General features: G+C 42.7%; 1 pseudogene; it reads left to right on the top strand.

Annotated features, from left to right (window-relative positions):
• Positions 1-4,814: 4,814 nt before the first annotated feature.
• On the top strand, positions 4,815-7,334 carry LOC118964791 (annotated as a pseudogene).
• Positions 7,335-18,187: the final 10,853 nt, after the last annotated feature.

Consider the following 18,187-nt stretch of genomic DNA (forward strand, 5'->3'; position numbering starts at 1 on the left):
CCTACTTACAGGGCCCTGGTCAAAATTAGTGCACTATATAGTGAATAGGGGGAGGGGCATTTGAACCGCAGCCCATGAAGTGGACAAATGACAGGCGATGTCATCAGTTCAGTAAGCACATGCCCTTGGCCCCTCACTTTGATTCTAACCAATGACCTATATAAACCCTGGATTGCTGATTGATATGTATTGGCCATAGAGAGGCTTTTAAGTCACCGGTCGGCCATATTGGTACTCCCCGTAGGCGCAGTCCTCCATAGGAATGGGATTCTGCAGAATTTCAATTAAATGTTTCAAGAACAAAATTACATTTTTTGTTGTAGTGGGGACAGTAACAAAAATGTATACTTTTTAAATATATTTTAAAAAAAAACAATGTACACATTAGTCAATACTTTTCTATAACTTACACAATATATTTAATAATTAAGGAGGGGTACCAAGATGGCTGCCCCCTGTCAGTCATCTAGTGTTTATACAAACCAATGTAGATGTTAGTCAATGCTTTTCTATAAGTTACACAATATATTTAATAATTAAGGTGTACCAAGATGGATGCTCGGTGGTTTAAATACAGCATTAGTCAACCCTTTCCTATAACATACACAATATATGTAATAATTAAGGAGGGGTACCAAGATGGCTGCCCCCTGTCAGTCATCTAGTGTTTATACAAACCAATGTAGACGTTTGTCAATGCTTTTCTATAAGTTACACAATATATTTAATAATTAAGGTGTACCAAGATGGATGCTCGGTGGTTTAAATACAGCATTAGTCAACCCTTTCCTATAACATACACAATATATGTAATAATTAAGGAGGGGTACCAAGATGGCTGCCCCCTGTCAGTCATCTAGTGTTTATACAAACCAATGTAGACGTTTGTCAATGCTTTTCTATAAGTTACACAATATATTTAATAATTAAGGTGTACCAAGATGGATGCTCGGTGGTTTAAATACAGCATTAGTCAACCCTTTCCTATAACTTACACAATATATTTAATAATTAAGGAGTGCTACCAAGATGGCTGCCCCCTGTCAGTCATCTAGTGTTTATACAAACCAATGGTTCTAACCTACGGTCGTGGCCAAAAGTTTTGAGATTGACACAAATATTAATTTTCACAAAGTCTGCTGCCTCAGTTTGTATGATGGCAATTTGCATATACTTCAGAATGTTGTGAAGAGTGATCAGATGAATTGCAATTAATTGCAAAGTCCCTCTTTGCCATGCAAATGAACTGAGTCACAAAAAAACAATCCACTGCATTTCAGCCCTGCCACAAAAGGACCAGCTGACATCATGTCAGTGATTCTCTCATTAACACAGGTGTGAGTGTTGCGAGGACAAGGCTGGAGATCACTCTGTTATGCTGATTGAGTTTGAATAACAGACTGGAACCTTCAAAAGGAGGTTGGAATCATTGTTCTTCCTCTGTCAATCATGGTTACCTGCAAAGAAACACGTGCCGTCATCATTGCTTTGCACAAAAACGGCTTCACAGGCAAGGATATTGCTGCCAGTAAGATTGCATTTAAATTAACCATTTATCGGATCATCAAGAATTTCAAGGAGAGCGGTTCAATTGTTGTGAAGAAGGCTTCAGGGCACCCAAGAAAGTCCAGCAAGCTCCAGGACCGTCTCCTAAAGTTGATTCAGCTGCGGGGTCGGGGCACCACCAGAACAGAGCTTGCTCAGGAATGGCAGCAGGCAGGTGTGAGTGCATCTGCACGCACAGTGAGGCGAAGACTTTTGGAGGACGGCCTGGTGTCAAGAAGGGCAGCAAAGAAGCCGCTTCTCTCCAGGAAAAACATCAGGGACAGACTGATATTCTGCAGAAGGTACAGGGATTTGACTGCTGAGGACTGGGGTAAAGTCATTTTCTCTGATGAATCCCCTTTCCGATTGTTGGGGCATCCGGAAAAAAACTTGTCCAGAGAAGACAATGTGAGCGCTACCATCAGTCCTGTGTCATGCCAACAGTAAAGCATCCTGAGACCATTCATGTGTGGGGTTGCTTCTCAGCCAACGGAGTGGGCTCACTCACCATTTCTAAGAACACAGCCATGAATAAAGAATGGTACCAACACATCCTCCGAGAGCAACTTCTCCCAACCATCCAGGAACAGTTTGGTGACGAACAATGCCTTTTCCAGCATGATGGAGCACCTAGCCGCAAGGCAATGGAGCATGATGGAGCACCTTGCCACAAGATAACTAAGTGGCTCTGGGAACAAAACATAGATATTTTGGGTCCATGGCCAGGAAACTCCCCAGACATTTAATCCCATTGAGAACTTGTGGTCAATCCATAAGAGGCATGTGGACAAACAAAAACCCACAAATTCTGACAAACTCCAAGCATTGATTATGCAACAATGGGCTGCCATCAGTCAGGATGTGGCCCAGAAGTTAATTGACAGCATGCCAGGGCGTATTGCAGAGGTCTTGAAAAAGAAGCGTCAACACTGCAAATATTGACTATTTGCATCAACTTTATGTAATTGCCAATAAAAGTCTTTGTCACTTATGAAATGCTTGTAATTATACTTCAGTATTCCATAGTAACATCTGACAAAAATATCTAAAGACACTGAAGCAGCAAACTATGTGGAAATTAATATTTGTGTCATTCTCCAAACTTTTGTCCACGACTGTATATTCTTTACCATTTTAAGAGCCACACATACAGTGCCTTGCGAAAGTAGTCGGCCCCCTTGAACTTTGCGACCTTTTGCCACATTTCAGGCTTCAAACATAAAGATATAAAACTGTATTTTTTGTGAAGAATCAACAACAAGTGGGACACGATCATGAAGTGGAACAACATTTATTGGATATTTCAAACTTCTTTAACAAATCAAAAACTGAAAAATTGGGCGTGCAAAATTATTCAGCCCCCTTAAGTTAATACTTTGTAGCGCCACCTTTTGCTGCGATTACAGCTGTAAGTCGCTTGGGGTATGTCTCTATCAGTTTTGCACATCGAGAGACTGACATTTTTTCCCATTCCTCCTTGCAAAACAGCTCGAGCTCAGTGAGGTTGGATGGAGAGCATTTGTGAACAGCAGTTTTCAGTTCTTTCCACAGATTCTCGATTGGATTCAGGTCTGGACTTTGACTTGGCCATTCTAACACCTGGATATGTTTATTTTTGAACCATTCCAGTGTAGATTTTGCTTTATGTTTTGGATCATTGTCTTGTTGGAAGACAAATCTCCGTCCCAGTCTCAGGTCTTTTGCAGACTCCATCAGGTTTTCTTCCAGAATGGTCCTGTATTTGGCTCCATCCATCTTCCCATCAATTTTAACCATCTTCCCTGTCCCTGCCGAAGAAAAGCAGGAACAAACCATGCTGCTGCCACCACTATGTTTGACAGTGGGGATGGTGTGTTCAGGGTGATGAGCTGTGTTGCTTTTACGCCAAACATAACGTTTTGCATTGTTGCCAAAAAGTTCAATTTTGGTTTCATCTGACCAGAGCACCTTCTTCCACATGTTTGGTGTGTCTCCCAGGTGGCTTGTGGCAAACTTTAAACAACACTTTTTATGGATATCTTTAAGAAATGGCTTTCTTCTTGCCACTCTTCCATAAAGGCCAGATTTGTGCAATATACGACTGATTGTTGTCCTATGGACAGAGTCTCCCACCTCAGCTGTAGATCTCTGCAGTTCATCCAGAGTGATCATGGGCCTCTTGGCTGCATCCCTGATCAGTCTTCTCCTTGTATGAGCTGAAAGTTTAGAGGGACGGCCAGGTCTTGGTAGATTTGCAGTGGTCTGATACTCCTTCCATTTCAATATTATCGCTTGCACAGTGCTCCTTAGGATGTTTAAAGCTTGGGAAATATTTTTGTATCCAAATCCGGCTTTAAACTTCTTCACAACAGTATCTCGGACCTGCCTGGTGTGTTCCTTGTTCTTCATGATGCTCTCTGCGCTTTTAACGGACCTCTGAGACTATCACAGTGCAGGCTCAAGGTTCAAGGGGGCCTAATACTTTCGCAAGGCACTGTATCCCGACATTTCCTGTCCATTTGGACTAGACCTTCAATTGCTTTCAGATAGAATATCGACTGGCTATTTCGGATGTTGTCATTAAGTTGTTAAACACAGCCAGTTCAAACGACAGGCAGCTAAACTGTAGGCCTATAATCTGTAGGTCTGTAGGTCAGTCTGTAGGTCTGTAGGTCAATCTGTAGGTCTGTAGGTCAATCTGTAGGTCTGTAGGTCAATCTGTAGGTCTGTAGAGAGAAGAGATTGTTCAGTTGAGGATCAGGACAAACTGACAAGGTGTTTGAAAAGCTATGATAACTTTCACAAAATTAAAGCTATGATAACTTTCACAAAATTACCTTCCTGCTTATTCCAGGAATCTCCCAACCACGAAAATTACTAGAATTTTGCAACCCTAAGGAAAACCCCCTAATGTTCAGTCACATACACAGCATAGTGGGTTAATTTCAGCTAATTTGTTTTAAGTTTGTATTTTCCCACATTGCCCACCTCAGGAAAAAGGGTGTGACGAGTTAGCTATCTGGTGGTTTCTTGTTTGTTTTGCCAGAATAATTCAGGAGCAACAGCGTATAACCACAAACTGTCTCTCTCACGTTACCTCCGCTCATCAACAGGACTTCGTCAAGGAGCAAGGCCCATACACAACCTGACTGCCTCTAATGTTTGGCTCTGCTGTTATAACAGAACGTACACAGCCTGCATGTCTCTGCTGTTATGACAGAACACAGACCGCCTGCCTGCCTACACATCCTGCCTGCCTCTGCTGTTATGACAGAACATACACAGCCTGCATGCCTCTGCTGGTATGACAGAACATACACAGCCTGCATGCCTCTGCTGTTATAACAGAACATACACAGCCTGCATGCCTCTGCTGGTATAACAGAACATACACAGCCTGCATGCCTCTGCTGTTATAACAGAACATACACAGCCTGCATGCCTCTGACGTCATAACAGAACATAGACCGCCTGCCTGACTGCTGTTATGGCATAACATACACAGCCTGCCTGACTGCTGTTATGGCAGAACATACACAGATGATCTGCCTCTGCTGTTATGACAGAACATACAACCAAACGTTTTTTCACCCCTGGTCTCTGTCGTGTAGCTTTGAGAGGACCAGCTAGTACTCAACATTCAGAAGCGCCGGTCCAGCCCACAGCAGCCAGCAAGCCTCTTGGGGGCCCCACAGCTGCCAGCCAGTCAGCCTCTCGATGGCCCCACAGCAGTCAGCCAGCCTCTCGGGGGCCCCAAAGAAGCCAGCCAGCCAGCCACTCGGCAGCTCCATACCACCAGCTCCAAACCACCAGTCTCCACACCACTACTCTCCACACCACCCCTCTCCACTCCACCAGTCTCCACTCCAACATTCTCCACACCACCCCTCTCCACTCCACCAGTCTCTACACCACCACAATCCACTCCACCACTCTCCACACCACCCCTCTCCACACCACCAAATTCCACACCACCCCTCTCCACACCACCTGTCTCCACACCACCCCTCTCCACACCACCAGTATCCACACCACCCCTCTCCACACCACCAGTCCCTACACTACCACACTCCACTCCACCAGTCTCTACACTACCACACTCCACTCCACCAGTCTCCACACCACCAGTCTCTACACCACCACTCTCCACTCCACCATTCTCCACACCACCACACTCCACTCCAACAGTCTCCACACCAACAGTGTCCACACCACCCTCTCCACTCCACCAGTCTCTACACCACCACTCTCCACTCCACCAATCTCTACACCACCAGTCTCCGCACCACCACACTCCACACCACCAGTCTCCGCACCACCACTCTCCACTCCACCACTCTCCACTCCACTACTCTCCACTCCACCACTCTCCACTCCACCGGTCTCCACACAACCAGTCTCCACACCACCAGTCTCCACTCCACCAGTCTCCACTCCACCAGTCTCCACACCACCAGTCTCGACTCCACCAGTCTCCACTCCACCAGTCTCCACACCACCAGTCTCCACTCCACCACTCTCCACTCCACCAGTCTCCACACCACCAGCTGCACTCCACCATTCTCCACTCCACCATTCTCCACTCCACCAGTCTCCACTCCACCATTCTCCACTCAACCAGTCTCCACTCAACCAGTCTCCAATCCACCAGTCTCCACTCCACCAGTCTCCACTCCAACACACTCCACTCCACCAGTCTCCATGCCATCAGTCTCCACCTCACCAGTCTCCACTCCACCAGTCTCCACTCCACCAGTCTCCACTCCACCACACTCCAATCCACCAGTCTCCACTCCATCAGTCTCCACTCCACCACTCTACACTCCACCAGTCTCCACTCCACCAGTCTCCACTCCACCACATTCCACTCCAACAGTCTCCACTCCACCACTCTCCACTCCACCACTCTCCACTCCACCACACTCCACTCCACCAGTCTCCACACTCCACTCCACCAGTCTCCACTCCACCATTCTCCACTCCACCAGTCTCCAATCCACCAGTCTCCACTCCACCATTCTCCACTCCACCACATTCCACTCCACCAGTCTCCATGCCATCAGTCTCCACCTCACCAGTCTCCACTCCACCAGTCTCCACTCCACCAGTCTCCACTCCACCACTCTACACTCCACCAGTCTCCACTCCACCAGTCTCCACTCCACCACACTCCACTCCAACAGTCTCCACTCCACCACTCTCCACTCCACCACTCTCCACTCCACCACACTCCACTCCACCAGTCTCTTCTCCACCACACTCCACTCCACCACACTCCACTCCACCAGTCTCTACTCCACCACACTCCACTCGACCACAATCCACTCCACCACACTCCACTCCACCAGTCTCCACTCCACCAGTCTCCACTCCACCACTCTCCACTCCACCACTCTCCACTCCACCACACTCCACTCCACCAGTCTCCACTCCACCACACTCCACTCCACCAGTCTCCACTCCACCACACTCCACTCCACCAGTCTCCACTTCACCAGTCTCCACTCCACCAGTCTCCACTCCACCACTCTCCACTCCACCACACTCCACTCCACCACACTCCACTCCACCAGTCTCTACTCCACCACACTCCACTCGACCACAATCCACTCCACCACACTCCACTCCACCAGTCTCCACTCCACCACTCTCCACTCCACCACTCTCCACTCCACCATTCTCCCAATCACTCTTTATCCTCCAAGTAGCATTGACCTCTTAGGTGTCAGAAATATGGACACGCTTTCAGATGACGGAGACTTTGCCAGTCTTTCCTTTCTCCTCGGCCCCTTCTCTCTCTTAAGCCTGCATGGGACTCTTGTCTGCTCTGTCTGCAGAGCAAGGTATTGTAGGGGCCTGTGAATAGTCGGTGTCAAACTTCATAGTTCTCATTTTGCTTCCTGTACATGCCAGAAGAAAAGTGCTCTCCGTGCTGGTTTCCCCTTTGTGCCGGCGCTCTCTAGTCCTCCTGGGAACAGACCACATTCCAGCCACAATCAGACTCTTTGTGCCCGAGGCATTGTACCCTCCTCTGTTATGCCGACAGCACTCCTAGCTTCTTTACTAATGTATGCAAGCATATCATAAAAAGTCTAGACTATTATTTATTTTGTTGCTACTATACGGTACAATAGGTAATGAGAATGAGAATATCTGAGGCGTTGTTTTCCTGGGATGCTACTGGCTCTAGTGTGTATTCGTAAAGTACCCTTGTGCCTAGTGCATAACTTATTGTTTAAGGTTGCGTCTTATTCACCACACCGTCTGTGTGGGTGGACCATTTCAGATTGTCAGTGATGTGTACGCCGAGGAACTTGGAACATTCTCCACTGTGGTCCCGGTGATGTTGCAACCCTAACCAGGAAGAGTGCTCTTCTGTCAACTCTTGGGCCCACTAAGAGACAACAGAACAACCAATCAGGGTTCTGTGTGTCTCCACTTTGGACCACTAAGAGACCACAGAACAACTGTTGTACACCTGTTGTATTCAGCATTTCACTGTAAGGTCTACTACACCTGTTGTATTCAGCATTTCACTGTAAGGCCTACTACACCTGTTGTATTCATCATTTCACTGTAAGGTCTACTACTCCTGCTGTATTGAGCATTTCACTGTAAGGCCTACTACACCTGTTGTATTCAGCATTTCACTGTGAGGTCTAATACACCTGTTGTATTCAGCATTTCACTGTAAGGTCTACTACACCTGTTGTATTCAGCATTTCACTGTGAGGTCTACTACACCTGTTGTGTTCAGCATTTCACTGTAGGGTCTACTACACCTGTTGTATTCAGCATTTCACTGTGAGGTCGACTACACCTGTTGTATTCAGCATTTCACTGTAAGGTCCACTACACCTGTTGTATTCAGCATTTCACTGTAAGGCCTACTACACCTGTTGTATTCAGCATTTCACTATAAGGTCTACTACACCTGTTGTATTCAGCATTTCACTGTACAATCTACTACACCTGTTGTATTCAGCATTTCACTGTAAGGTCTACTACACCTGTTGTATTCAACATTTCACTGTGAGGTCTACTACACCTGTTGTATTCAGCATTTCACTGTAAGGTCTACTACACCTGTTGTATTCAGCATTTCACTATAAGGTCTACTACACCTGTTGTATTCAGCATTTCACTGTGAGGTCTACTACACCTGTTGTATTCAGCATTTCACTGTAAGGTCTACTACACCTGTTGTATTCAGCATTTCACTGTAATGTCTACTACACCTGTTGTATTCAGCATTTCACTGTAAGGTCTACTACACCTGTTGTATTCAGCATTTCACTGTAAGGTCTACTACACCTGTTGTATTCAGCATTTCACTGTAAGGTCTACTACACCTGTTGTATTCAGCATTTCACTGTAAGGTCTACTACACCTGTTGTATTCAGCATTTCACTGTAAGGTCTACTACATCTGTTGTATTCAGCATTTCACTGTAAGGTCTACTACACCTGTTGTATTCAGCATTTCACTGTAAGGTCTACTACACCTGTTGTATTCAGCATTTCACTGTGAGGTGTACTACACCTGTTGTATTCAGCATTTCACTGTAAGGTCTACTACACCTGTTGTATTCAGCATTTCACTGTAAGGTCTACTACATCTGTTGTATTCAGCATTTCACTGTAAGGACTACTACACCTGTTGTATTCAGCATTTCACTGTAAGGTCTACTACACCTGTTGTATCCAGCGCATGTCACAAATACAATTGGATTTGATTTGATTTGAGTTGTCAGCCAAGTGTCCTGGTCGAACAATAGACCCGCTCTGTGCGTCCCAGGATATGGTGCACTATGTTAGACTATGGGCCCTGGTCATAAATAGTGCACTACCAAGGGAATAGTGTTCCATTTTGGATGCAAGCTGTAATTGATCTGTCTTCACTCAACTATATATATATATGTATATATATGGATTTTAATCCAGGATTTATAAACCCTGTGTAATAATGAGCTGTTTCTCCCTGTTAGACCACTTAGAAACCCTGTGTAATAATGAGCTGTTTTTCCCTGTTAGACCACTTAGAAACCCTGTGTAATAATGAGCTGTTTTTCCCTGTTAGACCACTTATAAACCCTGTGTAATAATGAGCTGTTTCTCCCTGTTAGACCACTTATAAACCCTGTGTAATAATGAGCTGTTTTTCCCTGTTAGACCACCTATAAACCCTGTGTAATAATGAGCTGTTTCTCCCTGTTAGACCACTTATAAACCCTGTGTAATAATGAGCTGTTTTCCCTGTTAGACCACCTATAAACCCTGTGTAATAATGAGCTGTTTCTCCCTGTTAGACCACTTATAAACCCTGTGTAATAATGAGCTGTTTCTCCCTGTTAGACCACTTAGAAACCCTGTGTAATAATGAGCTGTTTTTCCCTGTTAGATCACCTATAAACCCTGTGTAATAATGAGCTGTTTTTCCCTGTTAGACCACTTATAAACCCTGTGTAATAATGAGCTGTTTTTCCCTGTTAGACCACTTATAAACCCTGTGTAATAATAAGCTGTTTTTCCCTGTTAGACCACTTATAAACCCTGTGTAATAATGAGCTGTTTTTCCCTGTTAGACCACTTATAAACCCTGTGTAATAATGAGCTGTTTTTCCCTGTTAGACCACTTAGAAACCCTGTGTAATAATGAGCTGTTTTTCCCTGTTAGACCACCTATAAACCCTGTGTAATAATGAGCTGTTTTTCCCTGTTAGACCACCTATAAACCCTGTGTAATAATGAGCTGTTTTTCCCTGTTAGACCACCTATAAACCCTGTGTAATAATGAGCTGTTTTTCCCTGTTAGACCACCTATAAACCCTGTGTAATAATGAGCTGTTTTTCCCTGTTAGACCACTTAGAAACCCTGTGTAATAATGAGCTGTTTTTCCCTGTTAGACCACCTATAAACCCTGTGTAATAATGAGCTGTTTTTCCCTGTTAGACCACCTATAAACCCTGTGTAATAATGAGCTGTTTTTCCCTGTTAGACCACCTATAAACCCTGTGTAATAATGAGCTGTTTTTCCCTGTTAGATCACTTATAAACCCTGTGTAATAATGAGCTGTTTTTCCCTGTTAGATCACCTATAAACCCTGTGTAATAATGAGCTGTTTTTCCCTGTTAGACCACTTATAAACCCTGTGTAATAATGAGCTGTTTTTCCCTGTTAGACCACTTATAAACCCTGTGTAATAATAAGCTGTTTTTCCCTGTTAGACCACTTATAAACTCTGTGTAATAATGAGCTGTTTTTCCCTGTTAGACCACTTATAAACCCTGTGTAATAATGAGCTGTTTTTCCCTGTTAGACCACCTATAAACCCTGTGTAATAATGAGCTGTTTCTCCCTGTTAGACCACTTATAAACCCTGTGTAATAATGAGCTGTTTTTCCCTGTTAGACCACTTATAAACCCTGTGTAATAATGAGCTGTTTTTCCCTGTTAGACCACTTATAAACCCTGTGTAATAATGAGCTGTTTTTCCCTGTTAGACCACTTATAAACCCTGTGTAATAATGAGCTGTTTTCCCCTGTTAGACCACTTATAAACCCTGTGTAATAATGAGCTGTTTTTCCCTGTTAGACCACCTATAAACCCTGTGTAATAATGAGCTGTTTTTCCCTGTTAGACCACTTATAAACCCTGTGTAATAATGAGCTGTTTTTCCCTGTTAGACCACTTATAAACCCTGTGTAATAATGAGCTGTTTTTCCCTGTTAGACCACCTATAAACCCTGTGTAATAATGAGCTGTTTTTCCCTGTTAGACCACCTATAAACCCTGTGTAATAATGAGCTGTTTTTCCCTGTTAGACCACCTATAAACCCTGTGTAATAATGAGCTGTTTTTCCCTGTTAGATCACCTATAAACCCTGTGTAATAATGAGCTGTTTTTCCCTGTTAGACCACTTAGAAACCCTGTGTAATAATGAGCTGTTTTTCCCTGTTAGATCACCTATAAACCCTGTGTAATAATGAGCTGTTTTTCCCTTTTAGATCACCTATAAACCCTGTGTAATAATGAGCTGTTTTTCCCTGTTAGACCACCTATAAACCCTGTGTAATAATGAGCTGTTTTTCCCTGTTAGACCACTTAGAAACCCTGTGTAATAATGAGCTGTTTTTCCCTGTTAGACCACCTATAAACCCTGTGTAATAATGAGCTGTTTTTCCCTGTTAGACCACCTATAAACCCTGTGTAATAATGAGCTGTTTTTCCCTGTTAGACCACCTATAAACCCTGTGTAATAATGAGCTGTTTTTCCCTGTTAGATCACTTATAAACCCTGTGTAATAATGAGCTGTTTTTCCCTGTTAGATCACCTATAAACCCTGTGTAATAATGAGCTGTTTTTCCCTGTTAGACCACTTATAAACCCTGTGTAATAATGAGCTGTTTTTCCCTGTTAGACCACTTATAAACCCTGTGTAATAATGAGCTGTTTTTCCCTGTTAGACCACTTATAAACCCTGTGTAATAATGAGCTGTTTTTCCCTGTTAGACCACCTATAAACCCTGTGTAATAATGAGCTGTTTTTCCCTGTTAGACCACCTATAAACCCTGTGTAATAATGAGCTGTTTTTCCCTGTTAGACCACCTATAAACCCTGTGTAATAATGAGCTGTTTTTCCCTGTTAGACCACCTATAAACCCTGTGTAATAATGAGCTGTTTTTCCCTGTTAGATCACTTATAAACCCTGTGTAATAATGAGCTGTTTTTCCGTGTTAGATCACCTATAAACCCTGTGTAATAATGAGCTGTTTTTCCCTGTTAGACCACTTATAAACCCTGTGTAATAATGAGCTGTTTTTCCCTGTTAGACCACTTTTAAACCCTGTGAAATAATGAGCTGTTTTTCCCTGTTAGACCACTTATAAACCCTGTGTAATAATGAGCTGTTTTTCCCTGTTAGACCACCTATAAACCCTGTGTAATAATGAGCTGTTTTTCCCTGTTAGACAAATTATAAACCCTGTGTAATAATGAGCTGTTTTTCCCTGTTAGACCACCTATAAACCCTGTGTAATAATGAGCTGTTTTTCCCTGTTAGACCACCTATAAACCCTGTGTAATAATGAGCTGTTTTTCCCTGTTAGACCACCTATAAACCCTGTGTAATAATGAGCTGTTTTTCCCTGTTAGACCACCTATAAACCCTGTGTAATAATGAGCTGTTTCTCCCTGTTAGACCACTTATAAACCCTGTGTAATAATGAGCTGTTTTTCCCTGTTAGACCACTTATAAACCCTGTGTAATAATGAGCTGTTTTTCCCTGTTAGACCACTTATAAACCCTGTGTAATAATGAGCTGTTTTTCCCTGTTAGACCACTTATAAACCCTGTGTAATAATGAGCTGTTTTTCCCTGTTAGACCACTTATAAACCCTGTGTAATAATGAGCTGTTTTTCCCTGTTAGACCACTTATAAACCCTGTGTAATAATGAGCTGTTTTCCCCTGTTAGACCACTTATAAACCCTGTGTAATAATGAGCTGTTTTTCCCTGTTAGACCACTTATAAACCCTGTGTAATAATGAGCTGTTTTTCCCTGTTAGACCACTTATAAACCTTGTGTAATAATGAGCTGTTTTTCCCTGTTAGACCACTTATAAACCCTGTGTAATAATGAGCTGTTTTCCCCGGTTAGACCACTTATAAACCCTGTGTAATAATGAGCTGTTTTTCCCTGTTAGACCACCTATAAACCCTGTGTAATAATGAGCTGTTTTTCCCTGTTAGACCACTTATAAACCCTGTGTAATAATGAGCTGTTTTTCCCTGTTAGACCACTTAGAAACCCTGTGTAATAATGAGCTGTTTTTCCCTGTTAGACCACCTATAAACCCTGTGTAATAATGAGCTGTTTTTCCCTGTTAGATCACCTATAAACCCTGTGTAATAATGAGCTGTTTTTCCCTGTTAGACCACCTATAAACCCTGTGTAATAATGAGCTGTTTTTCCCTGTTAGACCACTTATAAACCCTGTGTAATAATGAGCTGTTTTTCCCTGTTAGACCACTTATAAACCCTGTGTAATAATGAGCTGTTTTTCCCTGTTAGACCACTTATAAACCCTGTGTAATAATGAGCTGTTTTTCCCTGTTAGACCACTTATAAACCCTGTGTAATAATGAGCTGTTTTTCCCTGTTAGACCACTTATAAACCCTGTGTAATAATGAGCTGTTTTCCCCTGTTAGACCACTTATAAACCCTGTGTAATAATGAGCTGTTTTTCCCTGTTAGACCACCTATAAACCCTGTGTAATAATGAGCTGTTTTTCCCTGTTAGACCACTTATAAACCCTGTGTAATAATGAGCTGTTTTTCCCTGTTAGACCACTTATAAACCCTGTGTAATAATGAGCTGTTTTTCCCTGTTAGACCACTTATAAACCCTGTGTAATAATGAGCTGTTTTTCCCTGTTAGACCACTTAGAAACCCTGTGTAATAATGAGCTGTTTTTCCCTGTTAGACCACCTATAAACCCTGTGTAATAATGAGCTGTTTTTCCCTGTTAGACCACTTATACACCCTGTGTAATAATGAGCTGTTTTTCCCTGTTAGACCACCTATAAACCCTGTGTAATAATGAGCTGTTTTTCCCTGTTAGACCACCTATAAACCCTGTGTTAGTGCTTTTAAAGGGTTTTAGTTGTACTTTGTCAGGACACAATGTTCAATTTAGCATAAACAACATCTGCCAAACAATGATTTTGTTAAAATCTTTTTGAAAATCCCCACCTCAGTATCCGAATGGATTTAGGGCCTAGAATACCTGTTTTCTATCCTGAACAGTGAACCATTACATCCGGCTGGGCTAAATGTCTCGATGTTCTGATTTAACTGTTCACAATGTTTTCAATCAGTGCTGACAGCCTACCGTTTCCAAAGAACATCACTGTAACATCTCTGTGCAGTAGCCTAACTTAATTTGGACAACATCTCTGTCTAGACCGAGTCTACTAACTACTCTATAGGCAGCATCTCTGTCTAGACCTAGTCTACTAACTACTCTATAGGCAACATCTCTGTCTAGACCTAGTCTACTAACTACTCTACAGACAACATCTCTGTCTAGACCTAGTCTACTAACTACAGTGCCTTGCGAAAGTATTCGGCCCCCTTGAACTTTGCGACCTTTTGCCACATTTCAGGCTTCAAACATAAAAATATAAAACTGTATTTTTTTGTGAAGAATCAACAACAAGTGGGACACAATCATGAAGTGGAACGAAATTTATTGGATATTTCAAACTTTTTTAACAAATCAAAAACTGAAAAATTGGGCGTGCAAAATTATTCAGCCCCCTTAAGTTAATACTTTGTAGCGCCACCTTTTGCTGCGATTACAGCTGTAAGTCGCTTGGGGTATGTCTCTATCAGTTTTGCCCATCGAGAGACTGACATTTTTTCCCATTCCTCCTTTCAAAACAGCTCGAGCTCAGTGAGGTTGGATGGAGAGTATTTGTGAACAGCAGTTTTCAGTTCTTTCCACAGATTCTCGATTGGATTCAGGTCTGGACTTTGACTTGGCCATTCTAACACCTGGATATGTTTATTTTTGAACCATTCCATTGTAGATTTTGCTTTATGTTTTGGATCATTGTCTTGTTGGAAGACAAAAATCTCAGTCCCAGTCTCAGGTCTTTTGCAGACTCCATCAGGTTTTCTTCCAGAATGGTCCTGTATTTGGCTCCATCCATCTTCGCATCAATTTTAACCATCTTCCCTGTCCCTGCTGAAGAAAAGCAGGCCCAAACCATGATGCTGCCACCACCATGTTTGACAGTGGAGATGGTGTGTTCAGTGTGATGAGCTGTGTTGCTTTTACGCCAAACATAACGTTTTGCATTGTTGCCAAAAAGTTCAATTTTGGTTTCATCTGACCAGAGCACCTTCTTCCACATGTTTGGTGTGTCTCCCAGGTGGCTTTAACTTTAAACGACACTTTTTATGGATATCTTTAAGAAATGGCTTTCTTCTTGCCACTCTTCCATAAAGGCCAGATTTGTGCAATATACGACTGATTGTTGTCCTATGGACAGAGTCTCCCACCTCAGCTGTAGATCTCTGCAGTTCATCCAGAGTGATCATGGGCCTCTTGGCTGCATCTCTGATCAGTCTTCTCCTTGTATGAGCTGAAAGTTTAGAGGGACGGCCAGGTCTTGGTAGATTTGCAGTGGTCTGATACTCCTTCCATTTCAATGTTATCGCTTGCACAGTGCTCCTTGGGATGTTTAAAGCTTGGGAAATATTTTTGTATCCAAATCCGGCTTTAAACTTCTTCACAACAGTATCTCGGACCTGCCTGGTGTGTTCCTTGTTTTCATGATGCTCTCTGCGCTTTTAACGGACCTCTGAGACTATCACAGTGCAGGTGCATTTATACGGAGACTTGATTACACACAGGTGGATTGTATTTATCATCATTAGTCATTTAGGTCAACATTGGATCATTCAGAGATCCTCACTGAACTTCTGGAGAGAGTTTGCTGCACTGAAAGTAAAGGGGCTGAATAATTTTGCACGCCCAATTTTTCAGTTTTTGATTTGTTAAAAAGTTTGAAATATCCAATAAATGTCGTTCCACTTCATGATTGTGTCCCACTTGTTGTTGATTCTTCACAAGAAAATACAGTTTTATATCTTTATGTTTGAAGCCTGAAATGTGGCAAGAGGTCGCAAAGTTCAACGGGGCCGAATACTTTCGCAAGGCACTGTACTCTACAGACAACATCTCTGTCTAGACCTAGTCTACTAACTACTCTATAGGCAACATCTCTGTCTAGACCTAGTCTACTAACTACTCTATAGGCAACATCTCTGTCTAGACCTAGTCTACTAACTACTCTATAGGCAACATCTCTGTCTAGACCTAGTCTACTAACTACTCTATAGGCAACATCTCTGTCTAGACCTAGTCTACTAACTACTCTATAGGCAACATCTCTGTCTAGACCTAGTCTACTAACTACTCTATAGGCAACATCTCTGTCTAGACCTAGTCTACTAACTACTCTATAGGCAACATCTCTGTCTAGACCTAGTCTACTAACTACTCTACAGACAACATCTCTGTCTAGACCTAGTCTACTAACTACTCTACAGACAACATCTCTGTCTAGACCGAGTCTACTAACTACTCTATAGGCAGCATCTCTGTCTAGACCTAGTCTACTAACTACTCTATAGGCAACATCTCTGTCTAGACCTAGTCTACTAACTACTCTACAGACAACATCTCTGTCTAGACCTAGTCTACTAACTACTCTACAGACAACATCTCTGTCTAGACCTAGTCTACTAACTACTCTATAGGCAACATCTCTGTCTAGACCTAGTCTACTAACTACTCTATAGGCAACATCTCTGTCTAGACCTAGTCTACTAACTACTCTATAGGCAACATCTCTGTCTAGACCTAGTCTACTAACTACTCTACAGACAACATCTCTGTCTAGACCTAGTCTACTAACTACTCTATAGGCAACATCTCTGTCTAGACCTAGTCTACTAACTACTCTATAGGCAGCATCTCTGTCTAGACCTAGTCTAAAAACTACTCTATAGGCTACATCTCTGTCTAGACCTAGTCTACTAACTACTCTATAGGCAACATCTCTGTCTAGACCTAGTCTACTAACTACTCTACAGACAACATCTCTGTCTAGACCTAGTCTACTAACTACTCTATAGGCAACATCTCTGTCTAGACCTAGTCTACTAAATACTCTATAGGCAACATCTCTGTCTAGACCTAGTCTACTAACTACTCTATAGGCAACATCTCTGTCTAGACCTAGTCTACTAACTACTCTATAGGCAGCATCTCTGTCTAGACCTAGTCTACTAACTACTCTATAGGCAACACCTCTGTCTAGACCTAGTCTACTAACTACTCTATAGGCAACATCTCTGTCTAGACCTAGTCTACTAACTACTCTACAGACAACATCTCTGTCTAGACCTAGTCTACTAACTACTCTATAGACAACATCTCTGTCTAGACCTAGTCTACTAAGTACTCTATAGGCAACATCTCTGTCTAGACCTAGTCTACTAACTACTCTATAGGCAGCATCTCTGTCTAGACCTAGTCTATTAACTACTCTACAGACAACATCTCTGTCTAGACCTAGTCTACTAACTACTCTATAGACAACATCTCTGTCTAGACCTAGTCTACTAACTACTCTATAGGCAACATCTCTGTCTAGACCTAGTCTACTAACTACTCTATAGGCAACATCTCTGTCTAGACCTAGTCTACTAACTACTCTACAGACAACATCTCTGTCTAGACCTAGTCTACTAACTACTCTATAGGCAACATCTCTGTCTAGACCTAGTCTACTAACTACTCTATAGGCAACATCTCTGTCTAGACCTAGTCTACTAACTACTCTACAGACAACATCTCTGTCTAGACCTAGTCTACTAACTACTCTATAGGCAACATCTCTGTCTAGACCTAGTCTACTAACTACTCTATAGGCAGCATCTCTGTCTAGACCTAGTCTACTAACTACTCTATAGGCAACATCTCTGTCTAGACCTAGTCTACTAACTACTCTATAGGCAACATCTCTGTCTAGACCTAGTCTACTAACTACTCTACAGACAACATCTCTGTCTAGACCT

The sequence above is a fragment of the Oncorhynchus mykiss genome, chromosome 6 (assembly GCF_013265735.2).
Source record: "Oncorhynchus mykiss isolate Arlee chromosome 6, USDA_OmykA_1.1, whole genome shotgun sequence".
NCBI lineage: Eukaryota > Metazoa > Chordata > Actinopteri > Salmoniformes > Salmonidae > Oncorhynchus > Oncorhynchus mykiss.